This window comes from Mus pahari, chromosome 5 (assembly GCF_900095145.1).
Source record: "Mus pahari chromosome 5, PAHARI_EIJ_v1.1, whole genome shotgun sequence".
NCBI classification, from domain to species: domain Eukaryota; kingdom Metazoa; phylum Chordata; class Mammalia; order Rodentia; family Muridae; genus Mus; species Mus pahari.
Window position 1 is genome coordinate 48,636,438 of NC_034594.1, and position 18,744 is coordinate 48,655,181.

At 34.9% G+C, this 18,744-nt stretch overlaps 1 protein-coding gene across 2 annotated transcripts in view; it reads left to right on the plus strand.

Moving 5' to 3' along the window:
* Positions 1-18,744, plus strand: part of Spag16 (sperm associated antigen 16) — an 834,729-nt gene that overhangs the window by 102,147 nt on the left and 713,838 nt on the right. The window contains exon 1 of one of the 2 annotated variants that reach the window (XM_021198512.1): positions 288-445. The exons of the other annotated variant lie outside the window; for it this stretch is intronic. The gene's annotated coding sequence lies outside the window, so the exon portion shown is untranslated. Of the gene's footprint in view, positions 1-287; positions 446-18,744 lie in introns of those variants that run through there. 2 annotated transcript variants of the gene reach the window in all.

Here is an 18,744-nt window from a genome sequence, read left to right on the forward strand (position 1 = left end):
CTTTCCTTCCCTCCCTCCTTCCCTCCCTCCTTCCCTTCCTTCCTTCCTTCCTTCCCTGTTATTTTCCTGTCTTCTACTCTTGAGCTCACAGATCAGTCTTTATTATTCCGTGTGGGGGATGCAGCGATTCATTCCTGGTCAATGATCCTCAATTATCATCCCCTTCTCCTTCCCCGGGGCATCTATTTTAAACCCATTGCTTTGGTTCTTGACATACGGGCCTCTTTTGCCAGTTGGCCAAGAGGGGAGCGTGAAGGCTCGAGCTGAGATTTAAAATCAGCTCAACCGCCTATATTCCTCCCGATGTTTACTCTGAAGCAATGAGTATGGTCAGCCTGTGAATGTCGCCAAAGCTGTGGTGGAAGAGACTGAACTCAGCTCTTCGGAATCTATCCGTATACTCCAACTTTGTGCTTTCCCAGAGACTCACTTTCTGCCTGAGGAGGTAAGTTTTGCCGAGCCAGTGTTAAGGTCACTAACCTTCACATCTCAGCCAGCTAGTGCTTGTTGGGCTTTTCCTTCAGCCCGTCCTGCTGCTAGGTGCCATACAAACGACTAAAGCCCAGCTCCCGGCATAGGCATGGCCCTCTGCCAAGTTTTGGACCACAGGGAGTAAAAGTTTATGTAAGCAAAAGTGTTTAGGCAATGGGTACTAGTAGGGCACACAGATAAAATGCTGCAGGAATAGATGTGGACTAAGAATAGAGAAGTTATGGACTCTGAAAAAGTACCATGTTTACAGTTCATATAGGTAAACAATATTATTTTGTGCCGCTAAACTTAGTGGCAATGCATCAGTAGCCAGGGCAGCTGTTCCTAGATCAACTTCCGTAATTGATGTAATGAAATAAATATTTTAAAACAGAGTTTGATTATTTTTTATGAAAAAAGTTTTTTCTCATGTAATATGTTCTAATTATGGTTTCTCCTCCATCTACCCCTTCTGGGTTCTTCCCTCCTATCTAGATCTACCTCTTTTCTGTCTCTTATTAGAAAAAAAGGGATAATATTATTAATATATAATGTTATATTTTAATTAATGTTTATATAATTAATACATAAGCATATAATATATAATTGATTATATGTTACTATTATATAATAAATATAGATATTATATATATATGTGTGTATAACAAAAACTAACACACTAGAATTGCACAAATCAAATGAACAGAAGGAAGAGAGTCGAGGAGAAGGCCCAAGAAACAAAGCCTCACTCACTTACCCACTTGGGAATCCCATAAAAACATGTAACTGGCAGCCATAATATACAGAAAGGTTCTATATAGTAAAAAGAGAAATGAAATAGAAGAGTAAATTAAAAATGAAAATATTAAAATTAATAAAAAAGGAAGATCCCTGATATGGCATTATAAGACATAATAAGGTAACTCCAAAGATGCAGTTCTGTTGGTCATTTACGGCTGGTATGCAGCCTACCCTTAAGGGTAGTTTCCCCTGAAAGACTCCCTCGGAGGAAACTAAAGTTTCATTTGCAATGGTTATCACTTGGAGAATGATTCTAGATTAGGGATGGGGACAAGTGTCCTTAGATTTTGATTATTAATTGAAGTTCTGACTCTAATTAATTCATAACAAATGAATCAAAGATATAAGAGTGTAGTACAATTTTAAGATTAACCTATTAGCTCACCCTGTGTTGTTACACACTACTTCTAAGGAATTGATAGGTTTTTAGTGTGGGATACAAGAAACTCTGCAGGCAAAGCCATAGTTTGTATCAATCATAACCCACAAATCTATGTAGATAGAGTTTGTAGCAGGTGGATAAATTGTATTCAGTTTTTTTAAAGATCTATTTATTTTATTTATATGAGTACACTGTAGCTGTCTTCAGACACAGCTGAAGTGGTTATCAGACCCCATTACAGATGGTTGTGAGCCACCATGTGGTTGCTGGGAATTGAACTCAGGACCTCTGGAAGAGCAGTTAGTGCCTTTAACGGCTGAGCTCTCTAGTCCTTATTCAGTTCTTTTTAAATTAACCCTTTCAACAATGCTGAACACACTTCCACAAGACTCTTATAAACTGGATGGCATCCTATTCTAAGCCTTTCTGTGATATTGAACCAATAAAATAGAAAAGTACTGGTTGTTTTGGGGTGGCATAATCTACTAGCTAGTTTTGTTTCTGTAGCCATATAGAGAGCAAAGAATAAGTTACTGTATTTCAATAAGTTACTGTAATTAGCTTGTATCAAGTAATTCCTTCTTCAGTAATAACTAAGTATGTTTCAATGCTTTAAATCTAATCATGTGACAAAACTAGAGGAGAGTTATGTCAGTGCATCAGTGTATGAGAAGGTTTTGCCAATAATGTCATAAGCACTACATTTATTAATAGAGTTTATAGCAATATGACTTATTGTTGGTGTCTTTGAACATGAAGCTAGTAGTATTTTATATTTATAAAATCAATCTACCATCATTATTTCTAAGGATTGGTTGCTAGCATGTTTCTCTTTAGGTGGCTGTAAAGGATTCCAGACCAGAGACTACTCTAACATCTTTCTAGCCCTAAAATTCGAGCACGCCACTTCCACATTAATATATTTTACCTTTGAGGCTATTAATAGGATGTTATTGGTGCTCTAGAAGTTTCGTTATATTTTCACTCTGAGAGTAGAAGTCAGGTGGAGTTAAGATCAAGAAAAATTAATTTATTATCCATTCATCTTCTAAATATCTTTAGAAATTTTCTGACTTAAAACAAGTAATCATTTCATAACCCTGCTATGATTTCTAATAAATTTAGTGAATCAAAGATAGGGTTAGAAAATTGCAGTCTATAGATATATTTTGATTGGACTTCTAATATTCACATTCCTTATGATTCTTTGATGTACTTGTATTAAAATTTTGTTGCCAACATGTAAATTTCATTCTATCATAACATGCATACTTATCCCTGTTCTTAGATATTGTGACCTCTGCTTTTTCCAGACCATGTCATCATCTCACTTCTTTTTGTTTCTTTAAGTTGATTTTTATTCTATCTGGAATTCTCTGCTCTCAGAATTAAGGCAATCTGCATCCTCATACTCAAGCCTTCCCTACAGGTCCACCTTCTCTGTGAGGCCTTGTCCCGCGCCTCACCCCTGCCCTCTCAGTGCTGACTGCCTTTACTTTATTTCTCCATTTTCTTTCTTTCCATAGAAGATCCTGTCTCCTAATATTTCATGGAATTTATTTGTACTTGTTCAATATTTGTATTTTCTCTTCCCAGTATATTGTTTGCGATATTTATTTTTATTTCTTTTCTGCTAGTGTATGACAGGCAGTAGGATTACTAATAAGCAGGTCACTCACGGATCAATTGCCTAACATGTACAAGGCAGTGAGTTTGACCCCAGTTCTCCCACCCCAAGGATCAAGGAAGAAAGGGCAGGAAATTGACATGTTTAGTAAAAAATAAAATGGGAGATAACATTTTTATGTTATATGACTTATCTTTTATGTTAAATTTATAAAATGTGTATGAACTATTAATTGATTTATTTTGAGTTATCTTTCTGATGTCTGCCTTTTGAATGCCAGACTTCTCCTCTAAATAGTTACAAACACAACCTTATTTAAAATTCAAAGATCAGAAGGATCATTGAACCTTGCACTAATAAAAATCAGGTAAAGGTTACAGATTACATTAATAATAAGTATCTCGTATAGAAGAGTGGATGCCATTGATTTTACAGTGGGACTTTATAATCACCAGTGACCAAGCCACATGCATATGCTCCTCATGGATATCTTCAGAGAGTGGGAACCTGAGTGGGTTATGATTTTGTCAGGAGAGAGATGCATGTAGCTGTGGGAGGTAAAGCAAGCAGATGCTCTGGGGAGTATTGGGTGTGCACCCTTGGCCTCTGGTGCAAGTTTAACTTTTAATAGTAAATTATTTGCCCTGTTTATAAAAAATGGAGGCAGATGACACATGTGTGGAGACAAGCCAGTCATCCATACTTTCTACCCAGAAACAAGTCACAAAATAGTTGACATTTACTAAGGAAAATGTCATAAGTTGAATAGTAAAATTATGAATTATTGGTTTTATTTACTTAATATTTTATGAGACAATATCTAGCAGTACCCAACACTGACAGAAATAGACACTTTGGTCACTATCCAGAGATGCGCTCTTCTATATTCTCTTATATTTTTCCTGAACTTCCATTTTATTTATGTGTCTTTTGAGTATTTTTAGATTTGGAACACTATTATGTGATAATGCTAGTCATAAAGAAAACAAAATTTATATTTAGAATTATTTTCTGTGTTACTATTATGTTAAAAACCTTGTGTCATAATTAAAAAATTAAGCAACTTAAAGTATTTTATTAAGTTGCAATTATCAATTTCACAACATTAAAGCTAGGGTAGGACGACTGAGCTGTATTGAAATTTCAGTTACAAAAAGGCTCTTATTCTTTGATTTGGAAGCCTGCCAACTGGAGACTTTATTAGGCAGCCAGGGCAACTGACAAGTCACTCAACGGGGAGCTGCTTGCTTAGGCGGATATATCTTCAGGCAAATTTAGCCTTCCTAAGGTTTGTTCTTTGTTTCTGTTTTGTAGAGATTACTCAATAGTTTTAAATTAAAGTTACAGAGAGATATATAATCTAAAACTCAGTGAAATTTCTACTATTGATTTCACTTTCTGTGCTTCTAAGTGAGAAATTAATAAAGGCTTGGGACATCTTTATTTCCAAAGTAACTGATAATGCAGAGTATCTTTACTTTCTCAAACATATTATATCCATTATTGATAAACGTCCCTTTCATTGATTCTGTTATCTTTCAATTAATTTCTTATACTTTATTGCCAACTAATGTTGGCAATGTTGTTATAATCATTTTTCATAGTAGTGAACTGGCATAATTTAAAGATTTATTGTAAAAATAAATGCCTATGTGTTTAATTGCTACCCATAAGCAATGAGTATAAGCTGAATAAATGACCCCCAGCCCTAAGTATTTTTTCAACTTTGTTTAGCAACTATTTATATTCCTGGGAAGTATGAAAGCAAAGGGGATGGCCTCCAAAGAATTAGAAAGATTGTATAGGGCTGGCAACAGGAATTCTGCCCATTGGCTGCCCTCAGACATGTGTGGCGAGCAGCAAGCCACTGAGTATGTTTCACATTTTCAGAAGGGCAGTTTTAACTAAGGGAATGCAGTAGAATCAGGTTCTCATTCCCATTGTTCCGAAAAGGTCTGTGTAAGAGAAGGAGGCAGGCGTAATTCTTCACTTTACATGTCTGTTGGGTCACCCATTGTGGTGACTTCTGATAGGTAGGGAATTACCAGATTACTGACAAGTAAACTTTGCTTGCAGATTAAAAGTACTAATGGAATAGATGTATTTGGTTAGGGAAGCAGAATTTAAGACTTGACCCAACAGCTTACTCTTTATGATCTTGTTTACAATAGTTTAAAATTTAGTATTTGCATAAATACCTCATTCAAACTTTTAAGTAACTCAACTGAGCAAAGCATATACTTCATGTGTTTCATGACCACTGTTAGTCTAGCAATGGGGTTTTGCTCCTTATAGCTCCCTTGAGAAATAATCTGGTTCGGAAGGGTTTGACACTTGCCTTCTTATTAGAGGACAGGCACCAGGAATTGGCACACTTGTTCTGGTGTCTCTTGACATCAGAACAGAGGTACTCCCATGTTTTTAGCCACTAGTGAGGTAAATCAAATGGCCATCCCACACTTGGCTTCAAGATGGCAGAACACGGACATTTGGGTAGCCATAACTCTCAATTTAAGAAAACTTCAGGGTTTGGTTATTGCCACTCAGTGAATATGGTCAAGAATTAGATTATAAGCAGAATCTTATTTAATTAAACGAAAAAATGTTTAAAAGCAATTAGTGTTATGAGCTATGATTCTTCTCATTGCTATAGTGTGTGTGTGTGTGTGTGTGTGTGTGTATGTATTTTATGTATATACTTGGTTTGGTGTGTTAATCCATGCATATATATGTGGAGGCCGAAAGATCAATGCCAAATATTTTCCACCTTATTTTTCAAGACATGCCTGTCATTAAATGGAATTCATAATCACTTGGCCCCACTGACTGGACAATGAATTTTAAGCATTCTCTTATCTCTGCCACATCGGCAAGCATTGCTGATGCAGACATGTACTACCACACCTGGCCTTTACATATGTTGAGATCCTGACTCAGGTTTTCCTGCTCATACAACATGTTCTTTAACAGCTGAAGCATCTTTCCAGCCTTATTCTTTGTTTACTTTTATTAAATAAAGAAATTGGAATGCATGCATAATTAATCATGTACTTGGTTAATATGGACCATTAATGAAACTTACAGTTTTAAATACCTAAATACTCCCTGGACATATTTGTTAATATATGGGAAAACCTGGCTGTGATTAGAGTGTAGAATTGTTGAGCCAAGAACTATATTGTTAATAAAGTAGTAAAGCCCATTTGTGCTAAAAGGAAAAGAATGTTAAATGGATAAATCATGAAGTTAGAAAATGTGTTTATATTCTTTGGAATATGTTATTTTCTGAACTATAGATATTTAAGCATTACATTTCTCAAAATGTTTAAGATCATCTTAATTTCTCATAGAAAAGTCAAGAAGGCAAAATTAATTAAAACTAAAATATAAAATATAAGTAATATAAACATTACTTAATTACTATCATGACCTACACACATTTATTAAGAGCAGAAGCACACTATGAGAGAGGCAAACTCAAGGGAGTCAGTTATTATGAGGGCAGTGTAATGTATTCCTGCACAGACTCAGGGTGCATAAGCCAGCCACTCCATGGAGGCACTTGATGCCTTGAGACATTTAGCAAGCATGAAATGTCTGAGGCTGAGTGATGTCTGGAATAGCATACAGTTACATAGTCATCATTTCTATTTATAAAAGACAATCACTCTAAACTAATGCAAAAAAGTATAATGTAGGTAATTCAGAAACTCAGAAAGTCAAAGTCACTTATTATTTCCAAGAATTGTGTGCTATGCATAACTGCATGCTGCATGCATTAATGCAACTAACAACACAGTAGATTGTTTTTAATAGCATCTTAACCGTAAAGATATGAAGAAGATATTGCTCTGGAAGACAGAAAGAGCTATTGCATCATGAGACCAGGGAAGATGATGGCATTTTGTCAGCTGCATTATAATCACAAGGGTCTACCATTGTATGTTAACTGTGCCATTGATCAAATGTTCTCACATAGTCCAGGACCCCACTTCCTTTCATTTGAACAAATACATATTTTAAATGTGTTATAGTATGTCCTCTACATTAAGTCAATATGTTTGCATGTCTCTCAATGCACTTCACAAATTGTTCATGCTGTCATTTGAGTGCATGGTGTTCTGTAAGTTAGTTAACTTACTTCTTTTGACGGGAATTGAGGTTTTTCTAGCTTCTCACTATAGTAAGTTCATAAATAACCTTACAGTATATGCCATATCAAATGGATCTGAAAACTTTATAGCATATATTTTCTGAAATTGAGTTACTGATAGGAAGTAATCTCTTAGCCCATCTCCCTCATTTCAGAACTTCTCAGTTGCCAGACTCCTCTCGGCCAGGGGCCCTGTCCATGTGGCACTGCCTAATTGGAAACCTCCATTTGCCCTATCAAGCTGATACTCATGACCAGTCCACATAAGGAGAAACTGGATCCAACATCTATACCAAGTCATTGGCAGCATAAAGAATATCTTCAGTACATTCGTGGTAGGATATTTCCCAAACTTAGCAAAAGAGATACCCAATCAAATATAAGAGGACTACAGAACACCAGAAAAACAATACCAGAAAAAATTTCTACATGTTTTTTCACTACATATTACAAACATTTCACTACATGACATAGTTAAAATATTACAAACCCAAAATAAAACATATTGAAAGCTGCAAGGAATAAAAGTGAAGTCATATACTCAGCAGCACTGTTAGAAAACATCGGTTTATCAACAGACAGTTTTGAAACCAGACAGGCCTGGAAAGATTGGAAGTCTCAAAGACCATATCTGTCTGCCTATACTATTATACCCAGCAAAACTATTGAAATCAAAGGAGAAATAAAATATTTCCATCATGAAAAGAAATTAAAGGAATTTTTGACTACTAAACCACACCTAAAGAGGATTCTAGAGGAAATGCTTGAATCTGAAGAGTACAAACACATCTAAGGGGTCACAGGGAACATATAAACTATAAAAAAAAACACTACAAAATAAAAAGTGACAGGAATTAGTAAATATCTTTAAATAATAATTCAATATAAATGGTCTCAATTCTCTAACAAGAAGATACCAATTAAGAGATTGTAGGCAAAAACAGTATTCATATTTTTGATGCCTCCAAAAATCATACTCCACCAGACTGTTAAACGGTTGAAAAATGTATACTAATCAAATCAAGTAGAACTAAGAAACAAGAAAGTATACCTGTTCTAATATCTGCCAAAATAGATGTCAGAAAAAACTAGTCAGAAGAGATAAGGATAGATACTTGACATTCTTTAAATGAAAAACTTATCAAAAAGATATTATAAAACAAAACAGGGACATATAATATATAGTATATAATAAATATAAAATATATAATATATAACATATGGTAGATAATATATAATTACTGTATAATAACAAATATAACACATAATATAATAAATATATAATATGTAACATAATATATAACATATAACAAAATATATAATGCATAATATAATATATAACCTTATAACATAATATATAATACAATATTATCTAGAACCTTTACTTTATAATCTATAATATATATTATATATGATATGTGATATACAACAAAACATATAACATATACCAAACAACATATAACATAACATTTAATATATAAACATGTTATATAATATATAATATATGTGATATAAAAATGCAATATATAATATATAACATAATAAATATATACTACATAATAAATAATGAATAATATAAAATATAAAATAAAAGATACATTATATAATAAATAATGAATAAGTGAATAATATATATGTAATAAGTAATAAATATGGACTATTCGATATGTGATTATATAATATATAGTATACAATATATAATATACAATATACATTATATAACATACAGTATATAATGATATACAATATAAGTACAGGGACAGTAAATTTCATAAAATATAAACTGCTAGATCTCAACCCACACAGTGATAGTAATTTTTATACTCTACTTTCTTAAAATGATAGCATTCTTAGAAAAATAAACCTAAACAGAGAAACTCTGGAGTTAAATAAAATTGATCACATATTAGGACATGAAGCAAGTCTCAATAAATATAGAAAAACTGAAATGATAACCAGCATTGTATCTTGGCATAGTGGGATATAGGCAGATATCTTCAATTCTAGAAACTACAAGAAATACTCATGGAAACTAAATAACACAGTATTGGATGATAATCAGTTCAAGGAAGCTTTCAAGAAGAAAAATTTTCTTCATGAAATATTTTTTATGGGATATTTTATTTATTTACATTTCAAATGGTACCCCCTTTCCTTATTTATCTCCCAGAAACCCCATATCTTGTCCCCCCTCCTCCTGCTTCTATGAGGGTGTACCCCCATCCACCCACCCTTGCATTCCCCTCTGCTACATACATGGCTGCAGCCATGAGTCCCTCCATGTTCACTCCTTGATTGGTGGTTTAGACCCTGAGAGCTCTGGTTGGTTGATATTGTTGTTCTTATGAGTTTCAAACCCCTTTCAGTTCCTTCAGTCCTTCCCCCTAACTCCTCCATTGGGAACCCTGTGATCAGTTCAATGCTTGGCTGAGAGCATCCATCTCTGTATATGTCAGGCTCTGGCAGAGCCTCTCAGGAGACAGATATATCAGGATCCTGTCAAGAAGAAAAAAAATTAAATCCCTAGAATTTAATCCAAGTTAAAAATGTTTGATGCATATTTGCAAATTTCTCTCTTCAAGTTTGTTACAATTTATGTTCTCATTTTTTACTGCTGTGGATACCTGAAATCATTTATGTCTTCCGTTTTCTCATTCACAGCACATAGATTACCAATTTGCAAATAACATTTAAGTTTGTATTTAAATTTCAACTTTTTCATTGAGTTGAACTTCCCACTGGGTAGTAGCCAGTACTACCCCGTGGCCGATTTTCTTGGAAAAACTTCAGTTTTCTTAATTAATTTAAATTTAAATAATTTTATTGTAAATGAATAATCTTTATTACTTAACAACAACTCTCTCACAGTTTTTCTTCTGACTTTCTTATTTCAGAAATTTAAAATTTATGTAATAAAATAAAGCTGTCATTTACTTCATGATTTCTGCCTTCTCTAATTTTTCATATGATGAGCAAGATGTAATAGTCTTCAGTTTTTCTTATAGTTTAAATATCACTACATATATGAATAATTATTACTGAGCCTGATAAAGACTTCAGATGCCCAAAACAGTCTTAGGCCCTCAAAAGGAGCAAAGGATGTTGAGGTCTCACTGGAGTTGTGGAGCAGAAGGTGCTAATACTGAACGTCCCTGGTACAGTGACGATGTTCTTTCTAAACCCAGGGATCAAGATAAAGGAAGAAATAAGCACAACTGGTACTTAAATGAGACCAACGATTTAAAAAAAAATTACAGTTGTCTTACAATTATTATCAGCCATTAAAAAGTTATGTCTATTCTATTTAAGAAGGAAATTTAAATAAAAATGTATTTTAGACAACTAGAATTGATAAAAAATCCAATCTAATAAAACACAGTATGGTGTAATGAAAACAATACTAGAAGTAATATAATACTAGAAGTATATATTCACACACACACACATACACACACACACACACACGCACACACACATACACACACACATACATGTGTGTGTGTATGTGTGTGTGTGATTTTCTTTTTCTTTTTTCCTCTCCCTCTCTTCCCCAGCCCCCCCCCCCAGTGTGTGCGTGCACACAAACATGTGTGTAGGCAAGGATATAACATTAGGTGTTTTTCATTAGGTGTTTTTCTTAATTACTTCTCTGCTTCTCTGACCTGCACCAGCATGTCATTCTCCAGAGAGAAAGAGGACAAGGAGATCAGAAGTTAAAGTGGATAGAAGATGGAGAAGATAAGTTTGGGAATAGAAAGGGATTACAAATTACCTTATGCCAAGCAAACTTATTAGTATTTATGACACCTTATATACTATTTCCCGGCGAGATGTTAGACAGAGGCAGCAGGAAGCTAATCAAGCAATGTAGCATAGGGGAATATAGGTTATCTTAAAAACATTACATACTGAGTACACAGTAGTCTTGGGACTCATGCTCATAGGGTAGGAAGAGCTCAATTCTCAGGATTTGAAGCTTGGATCCCCCAAGACCCTGGTCCCAGGCACTTGCTGACTCTGCCAAGCATATTCCTGGTCTTAGAGAAGGAAGTGTGCTTCTTCACTGTACAGCAGGTTCTCAGGGCCTAAGGGGAAGCCTCAGTTGAATAGCCCAGCCCTCACCTCTTCTCTACCTTACATTTGAGATAGGGCCTGTGAATGTGAGCTCACAAACTGACTAGTAGTCTGGCTGGTCAGAAGTCCCCAGGAATCGTTCTGTTTCTCCTTCTCTAGCTCGAGAACTAGACACATGTGCCACCACAGCCATCTTTCTTTACATCAGTGCTGGGAATCAAACTCAATCCTTATATTGGCCAGGGAGGCACTTTCCTGACTGAGCCCTCTCACCTGTTCTAATTTGGAGGTACTGAGCATAAGATCCATAAGACCAGGGAATGGATTAAGCTACTACAGTACGCATTTGCCTAATATATAAAATTAGAATGAGTGATCCTCAGGCCGTGGCAGTGCTGTAATGAACATGGCTCAGAGTCCCATTATGTTTGTCTCTCTTTACTTTGATCTCATCCTCAGACCCTTTGCAAGTTGATTATTCCAGTTCAAGAAGTTGCTAAATGGACCATGCCCTTAGCAACCCTGGACTCTAGACCAGCATTTGTTCTTTAAGAGGAATCGAATGATTCTCTGCAGGTGAGGTAGGAGGCAGGGATCTTTTACCTGGTTCAGTTAGAGACAAGAATAATGGTATGGTTCTGGAGCTGTGGGGAAAGGAGGAAGTGAAGTTTTCAGGTAAAAGTAAACTTTCAGCCTCACTGATTGGCCATTTGTACAGCTTTGTCAAGTGTTCCAACCCACTGATTGACTGTACAGCTTTGTGAAGGTTGCTGTTCTATTTAATTTACATCTTTCTCCAAATGACTCTGTTGTTAGTATTTAACATGTATATGTGGGTTATTAAGTGGTAGCAATTATATTTAATACTAATTACAGATATGCACATAGACTTGAGCCTTCCCTTCTTATTCTCAATTTAATGACTAGTTCACAGTCTTAAATGAAGTTAGTTTTGTAAATAGAGTTGTATATGATAAATAAGAGGTGAAGTGCCTCTTTTCCTCTACAATAGTAAGATTTCTTTCATTTTAATTCTTGAGTAACTAATATTTTATTACATTAATTTGATTTTTATATCAGTGATATTAAAATGGAAAGACATGAGAACTCATTCAAATCCAGTGGTATTACATTTTTATTAATACAACCATTTTAATATTGTAGAGATTATTTATGATATGCAATGGCCCACATTTATTTCTTTCATCAGGTTCTCTTTACATGCTCCATACCCTTACCAATATGACCTATAAGTCTCTTTAACCAGGTGTGCTGAATTTTGAAACCTGGGCTGTTGATGAGAGAGATCCTTGAACTTTAGGGAGGACCAGATGGCCTGGAGAGCTGGCAAAAGAACTGGTGGAAGTAGGCCGTTGTCTGGCATAGGTCACACCTTGGTATGATGAAGGTGGGACTGAGAATTTATAATCTCCAGAATGTTCCTGAATAATGCTAGTTCATTAACCAGAGGAAAATTCCATGACCACTGATGTTGACAGATGGAAGTCAGTTTCCAAATAATATTTTTCAACATAGCAACTATGTAAAAAAAAAATCTGCTTATTTATACACTTATTTAACTTTAGAACTTAATATTTTAAGATGCCAACTATGGTGTTGCTTTCATGAGTACCCCCCAAATTTTAATATATTCTTAGTTCTTTGACAATTTTATACAGATCTAAAATTCATTCTGATTACTTTCCCACTACTCAATCATATCTCATTGCCAGCCCTATCAATCTGCCTTCCCTCTGCCACTCTTGTCCCTAGATTTGTGACTCTAGGCTCTATTTTTGGTCTATTTAGTTTAACCAAGCTTACCAGTGTAACCAATGGATAGGGACTTCCCAGTGGAGCTAAAGGCAATGACCTCACCTATCCCTGAATCTATCTGTTGGAATTAGGTCAGCAGTGAGGGGTAGGTCTTCCTGACCCCCTCTCCTCCATACATGTCAGGCTCTTGTCTTGTTCTTGCTCAGATCCACTACAGTTATCACAGTCATTGAGAGTTTTTGCTTACAATGGCTGTGAATTGCTCAAAAGATGACGTTCTTTCATTCCTTCTAATCTCTGGCCCATAAAATTTTCTGCCTTCTGCAATGTGCTCTTAGCCTTAGAGGGGATTGTATAAATATCTTTTAGATCTGAGTACTTCACTTCCACTCACTCTTAGAAACTTGTGCCGTCCTAAGTGTGTGTTAGCCACCAATCACTCGAAAAAGACAATGTCCTGATTAAGACAAAGTGAAATTGTCTATGGATATAAACATATGTACTAAGGACATAACTTGATGCTATGTCAACTCACCTAAACAACTGGATTAAGTTCTTCCTTAGGACCCATGGCTTCCTCTGACATGGTTTTTCAATTGGTTACAATATTAGATGTGGCTTTCTCCCCACAAATCCAACCAGAGCACAGTTGTTTATCCCTATAACGGTCATACTACAGCTGTACCCGTGGATACATCTTGCCTGGCATCTTCCTATTATACTCTATAGGGTTTGTAGTTGGGTAAGACCATCAATGCCTTTATTCCCAGTAACCTTCACAGCACAATCCAGCACTAAGAAAACCAGTTGGCAGGGAGTGAGCCTCTAGATTAATTGTAGCCATAAGTATTTCTTAAAATAATAATTCCTTTTATGAAAATTGCTATAAATATTAAGTATACATTTAACATAATTTACTATGTTTGTAAATCAAAAAGATCTTGGATCTTTATTCTGCTACTTTATAGGACAAATAGGCACTTAAGTCTAGAAATACACTTTAAATTTTGACAAAGATGTACAGTTTTCAAGTATAGTTTAGGCTATCTACTTTATTTTTGTTCCNCCCCCCCCCCTTTTTTTTTTGCCTTAGCTTGGTTTGATATGAATCAGTTTAAGGAATGTCTTGGTGAAGGCTTTAAAACATATTAAAGCCACTTTATCTCCGGCAACATATAGTAAAACTGTAAAGAATGATTAGTATTTTAGTAGCACTAAATAAAAAAAAATGCTTGCATTTGGGAAAACAGCATTTTGAAAATGTGCTGCCTTTTTGTAACATCTAAAGCCCCAAGAATGTAAACATAAATAAAGGTCAAGAGAGCAAAGAGATATATAAGTAATGCTTTTTCTGGATCACTGTAATTTTCAAACTTAGCTTGTGAATGTCAATTAGCTCAAGCAAGTCTAGCTGATAATGTCAGCTGTCAGTCATTCCTAGGTAGTGATGTGTGAGGTTTGCCAGCAGGTAATGGACCAATTTAGTGATGAAGGAAATAATGAGGGCACAGAAACCTCAGGAGTACTTCTCATCTTTAGTAAATATCTTCCTATGAGGGGGATTAATAAAAGAAAAGAAATGTCTCATTAAAATTTATTTCAATTTAGTTCATTTTTAATAAATTATACCTTAAAACATTAATCTTTTAATGTTGAATTTTTAAAAATTCATGTAAATGACCAATGATCTACCATTTTTCCAACATGATTGATTGTTAAACAGAACACTTATAAGAGAGAAAGCCTCAAATTCACATTAAAATTTTGGTTTGAATTGAATTAAATATTTATGTCAGTTTTCATGAGATGTATGACAAAGCCATTTGACAGCCTCTGACTCCATAAAGTATTCAACCTAATAAAATTTATTTTATATATCTATGAATAAAATGTAGTTTAAAAATATTTTACATTACTGTTTCACTAGGTATTTTATCTAGATACTAGAGTGAAGAGAATTTTCTTATATTGTATCTTTAGTATTCTAATTGCATATATAAAGTTTGATTTTATTATTTATCAGATGTAGTCATCTACAGTAATAAGTCTTCATTATTATTCCATCTTTCTTTTGACTTTTATCTACTTATCAACCCATCTATATATTCAACCATTCATCTTTATCCTATCAACATAATCATAAGCACCATTAATAAAATTACATCAACTCAGCTATAACTCATCTATTAACATAATTATGAAATATGAATTAATGAGAATTGTATGCTTTCAATTCTGATAGTTTTATTTCTTATCTCTTCACCTTAATATTCTGTACATATTTGATGTCTAGTTTTTAAATATTATATTTTTGTTTGTATGTGTGTAGGTGTGCATGTGTGTGCTGCTATGCATATATGTATATGCATGCAGAGGAGGAGTTTAGAAGCTCACCTTGAATATTGCTCTTCATGCCAGATCTGTGAATTTTAGTACTGACAACATGACTATCTATAATTACCTAGGAAATGGCTGTCTGTATATGTCTGTGAGAGATTATTATAATTATATTGAGGTAGAAAGGCCTCCCTACTGTTGAGGAGACCATGGATTGAATTCTGGAATATATAAATGAATAAGGGTAATACGTTCTGTGATTCCTGATTGAGAATGCAATGCCACCAGCACCTTGACGTTCCTCTCGCTTTGACTTTCTACCTTATTGGACTATAACCTTGAATTTTGAGCCAAATTAAATACTTTCTCCGTTAATTTGATTATGTCTGGGTATTTTTGTCACTGGAAAAAAAACTAAGATACCATCTACCTTGTTTTTATTAATAAATTCTGATTTTTATTGACTAGGTCTCTCATTGTCCTGGAGATTGTTAGGTAAGTCTAGGCTGTTGGCCAGTGAACTCAGATCTGCCTGTGTCTGCCTGCTCAGTGCTGGTGTTACAAGAATTTACCACCAAACCTGACTTCTACCCATGGCTTCTAAGGATCAAATTGAGGTTCTCAGTTTTGGGCAGTGAGCACTTAAGTTTATATCAGTTTCTTAAAGGAATATGACTCTAGAATAGAACAAACATATCTGTGGCCTGTACTTAACATAGTGCTTCACATGGTCTAGACACTGAAAGGTTATCTGGATATAAAATTTGAGCTTATACCTCAAAATTGCTTGAAAGTAATTCTGTTGAACATTGGTTCAGTGGGAAAAAGTAATAATCTAAAAATTGAAGAAAGATCTTTGCTAAGAAGTCTGGATTAACGTGTGGCCTAAGAGAACCTTAGAGATCCAGAAATTCAGGTGAAAGGAATAGATAGCTTAGTTTGCACATAGAGGTAGACACATGGGATGCCTGAAACATTCCAGCTATATAGAGAAAGAACCAACATGAATTCCATCCTTTGAAAATAAACAACCAAACTATGTTTAAGCATAGCCAGACCATGAAGCTTGGACCTGTATTATCATTGTTTTGGGACAAATAGAGATGGTCAGTAGTTACCTTGCATGGGACTGAGACTCCAAATAGTGACAACATTCTAAAATCTAGGCTGCTTCCACCTATCTCAAGAGAATATTGAACCGCTAACTTGATTAATGTAGAATATTTTATAATAGAACATGAAAGCATCAAAAAGAATTTATTTGCCAGTTGGAATTATTATGGACCACTAACTATAGATAGATATAAATAGCAAAAAGAGTACCAAAGCTAGTGACTGTTTATTTATGATGGCGTACTTGGTGCCAAGCATACGATGCCAAGCATGTGATGCTAGCTTTGTCACTCATCACTCATGGCAGCCTCTAAAATAGGGAAGATATTGGTCATAATTTATAGTTGATAAAACATACTTTAAAAATATGGCAAACAGATCTTCCCTGCTCGCTGAGTCTTCTGGGACAAGTCAAGCAGCCCTGAGTAGCTGGGGTACCTCCATTCTCCCACTACCTCTTCTCCCATTTCATCAGATCTGCATATACAGAAACATACAGACCTTCAGATATAGAACTATACAACCCAATGATGCACATCAGAGGCCTGCCACTGCAGGACTATTTAGGTTAAACCCCTTCACATCCATTACAACAGAAACATCCATGGATGAAAGATATCCATATTGCTAACAGCCCTCGAAAGAACACAATGAGCAAAAGCCAGGTCAATATGACACCTTGAAAATAGAGCTACCCTACTACAGCAAGCCCTGGATACCTAACACAACTGAAGCACAAGAAAGTAACCTTAAATCCAATCTTATGTAGATGATAGATGCCTTTAAAGAGGAAATGAATAAACCCTTTAAAGAAATACAAGAATATACAATCAAACAGGTAGAGGTATTCAAAGAGGAAACAAATAAATCCCTTAAAGATATAGAGCAAAATACAATTAAACAGTTAAAGGAAATAAATAAAACTGTGTAAGACCTAAAAGTGGAAATGGAAGCAACAAAGAAAACTGAGGAAATCCTGGAGATGGAACACCTAGGGAAGAGAACAGGAAGAACAGATGCAAGCATCATCAACATAATACAGGAGTTAAAAGAGAGAATGTCGTGCATAGAGGATACAATAGAAGAAATTGATACATCAGTCAAAGAAAACGTTAAATCTGAAAAATTCCTGACACAAACATACAAAATCTGGACACCATGAGAAGACCTAACCTAAGAATAATAGGAATAGAGGAAGGTAAAGACTCACAGCTCCAAAGCTCAGAAAATATTTTCAACATAAACATAAAAGAAAACTTTCTCAACCTAAAGAGACAGATGCCTGTGAACATACAATAAGCTTACAGAAATCCAATAAGACTGGACCAGAAAAGAAAATCCTCCTGGCATATAAGAATCAAAACACAAAATCTACAAAAGAAAAGCAGAAAGAGAAAAAAAAAGCCAAGTAATATACAAAGGCAAAACTATCAGAATTACACCAGACTTCTCAACAGAGACTCCAAAATTGTCAAGTCCTGGACAAATACCTTGCAACCTCTAAAAAACCACAGATGCCAACCTACACTACTGTACCCAGTAATAGTCTCAATCACCATAAATGGAGAAAATAAGATATTTCAAGTCAAGTTCAAATTCATAAAATATCTATCCACCCTACAGAAAATACTGCCCTACAGAAAATACTGGAAGGAAAATTCCACCCAAGGAGGATAAATACATCCATTAAAACACAGGAAATAAGTAATTCGTACCAGCAAAAACAAGGGAAGCACACACAGTCTGTCTTTCTGTCTGTCTGTCTGTCTGTCTGTCCGTCTGTCTGTCTCTCTCTGTCCTCTCTCTCACCACCAAAATCAAAATAAAAGGAAATAACAATCATTGCTCATTAATATCGCTCAATATCAATTGACTCAATTCCTCAATAAAAAGACAGGCTAACACAATGGATGTGAAAACAGGATCAATCTGTCTGCTAAATATAAGAAACACACTTCAGCAATAAAGATAGACATTATCTCAGAGCAAATGGCTAGAAAAATGTTTTCA